Here is a 2,725-nt window from a genome sequence, read left to right as displayed (position 1 = left end):
GCGGCCTACTACAAAGTTTGCCTTGACAGCTGACTACTTATAAACGCATTTTAATAGATATAAGTAAGTTAATACATATTTTGGCTCCTATACAGCTGATTAGCCTAGACATTAAAGGGGACGTTTTCACTGCATGTCTACTACTATGGTGTGGGTACTGCCAGGTGGGATGAACTCGTGTACACGGATCCAATATTATGGAAATGTCATTTCAGATACAGCTGGATTACAGTCAGATATAGATCTTAAAATATTGTCAGTTTGCCTTTTCCATTTCACTTGGATTTTTAGTTCTCCCATATTTTAGAGTGAAGTTCAAATAATTTTCTTTCCACTAAAGGCGAGAATGCATTTGATGGCTTGCTAATGTAACATGTCCGAACAAATGTTACACGTTAGATATCTAGCAGTATATTTTGGTACTTCCCAAAAGTATGACAAAAGTAATTGCGATTTGCTAATGATGCATGAGTATTAGTAAGCGAGCTTTGGATGTCAAGAAGTTTAAGAAGCATTCCCTGAAATACTATCAGTACTTATTCTTTTCATTTTCGTGTACTAACAAATTCAATGCTGTTGGCAACAGTAGGTGTTCATTATGGCTTGTTTATATAGACTTGTACAAAAAAACTGACCATCGCCACTAATTCCAATATGTTAAGAAAAAACTTAAGTGAAAGGGGCAGGGGGAATTAAAGTCAAATGTCCTTGTAACCACTTTATAATCATTTATATGATACCGATCTTGTTAGCAACATCGAGGGCATCGTAATCTGGTGCAAGTTTTACGTATGCCTTCTTCAAGCCATCAGGTCTGTGGAGCGTATTCACACGAACTGCATCAATCTCATACAGCTGAAATAAAATTTGAGTATTATATATATATATATACACAAACACACACAACTATACTGCACATTCAATGTAGAAAATTATTAAAATATAAGTACTATTCCCATGTATTTTTTTATTAACTCCAATAGCTCTAACAGCAGTAACTAAACTACTAACTGTTCAATTCTGAATTTCTTTCAATAAGCAAAAACTGAACAACTGTCTCTACATTCACCACTACAGCAAATAAAATGTAATGTAATTTCTTCAACATGTATACCATACTTTCACATTCATTTTCTTGTATCATAAAATCAGTTTTCACCCTTAAAAAAGACCAGAAAAACAATGTACTTCATATGTAAACAATCTGTAGTACAAATAATTTGGAAAGGCTTCAATGACAGTGGACATGGGCAATTCCAACTATGTTAAATTACAAGCTAGGAGTATTAGGGAAAGCAACAAAGTCCATTCAATTAACCTTCACAGCCGGTCTAGCAAGATAACACTTGTGCCTAGTGTTGTTAACTTCAGTACTTGTTGAAGCAAGCATAATTTACGTTAGTTCAGAGCCTTTAGACCATTAAAATGGATTGTATAGACAACCTCATCTGGTTGTCAGAGTAAACAATTCTAAGATACCAAAAGACTTAAGGTTTATCACTCAAGCAAATTATTGATCACTTTAAACATTCTGCACATTATGTTTCTAAATGTTCACAAAAATGTCTAATCCTATTAATCTAATATGGACAAGTTTTTAAAAATCCTAGATGTACCTACTTGTACTTGTGTAGAAAATGTATTTTACAAAATGTATTGAAGACAGTACATATAATTTGAACTTGTGTGTACCATTTTAAGTTAGTACATTTCAGCCATGTTACATAATATTCTGTAGACCAGGAAATAAATGCAAATTTACCTTATAAAATTATAAAGTAACACGAAGTTCAATAATGTCAATTAACAAAAACAAATTGGTTTCATTCCACATCCACCTGCAAGCTACTTAAAAATGCCTAAGTTTCATGTCATTCATACCTTTCTCAATCACATTCATTCTCGTTGTCCTCCTTACCTTCTTGACAGCAGCCTTGATATGGTTTTTATTGGCCATGCGGTGCACAATGAATACCAAGGTGTTGTTATCCTCAATCAGCTTCATGGCAGATCAGTGGTGAGAGGATACTGGATGATTTTGAAGCAATCCATTCTGGAGGGAAAAATAAAAATCAATTAATTTTTTTTTTTCTCGACTTTAAATACTTTCCATGATAGGACTCACAGGTTTCAGACTGTTACACTACTGGATTAACATTAAGCTATAAATGCCTCTATAATAATTTCCCAATCAAGAAATGTAATGTCCCAATATCTACTAATGAAACTATCAATCATAAGCAAGCAATTACATACTTTGGCTTTCTGGGGGTTGACTTTCTGGGTACTTGGGTTCCTTGGCAGTTCAAGGGTCTTGGGCCTGCGGAAGCGGATGTTGGTTCTGATCTTCTTCACGCGGGTACCACGGGGCCCATTGACAACCTGTTTTAGGGGAGGAAAGTATTTAGTAAAAATATTCACTAATCAATTTGTTGTATTAATGACATTAGTAAAATTATAACCTGTATTTACATATTAATATATATCAAAAAATATTTTTCTGGTCTTTTACTGCATTCAATTTACCTTGGTTGCCATCTTCCTAGCCTTCTTGACTGCTAACACACCCTTGCCCTTCTTAGGGTCCTTGCCTCCTAGTCTCTTCACATTCTTGTTTGGAGGCTTGGCAACTCCTTTATGGGTGCAGCCTTCTTAGTGGGCGCAGCTGCAACCTTTGCTTTTTTGCTGGCGCTGGCTTCTTAGCGCAAAAAGGGGGGTTTTTCTT

General features: G+C 35.1%; 1 pseudogene across 1 annotated transcript; it reads right to left on the bottom strand.

Annotated features, from left to right (window-relative positions):
• Window positions 1-703: 703 nt before the first annotated feature.
• LOC119570455 lies at window positions 704-2,704 on the bottom strand (annotated as a pseudogene). Its single transcript, XR_005228423.1, has 4 exons — window positions 2,527-2,704; window positions 2,257-2,382; window positions 1,919-2,053; window positions 704-855 (listed from the first exon to the last, which is right to left on the bottom strand). The product of XR_005228423.1 is annotated as a 60S ribosomal protein L23a-like (transcript).
• Window positions 2,705-2,725: the final 21 nt, after the last annotated feature.

This window comes from Penaeus monodon, unplaced genomic scaffold (assembly GCF_015228065.2).
Source record: "Penaeus monodon isolate SGIC_2016 unplaced genomic scaffold, NSTDA_Pmon_1 PmonScaffold_2745, whole genome shotgun sequence".
In the NCBI taxonomy this organism is placed as follows: Eukaryota; Metazoa; Arthropoda; class Malacostraca; order Decapoda; family Penaeidae; genus Penaeus; species Penaeus monodon.
This window is presented reverse-complemented; position numbering and strand designations above follow the sequence as displayed.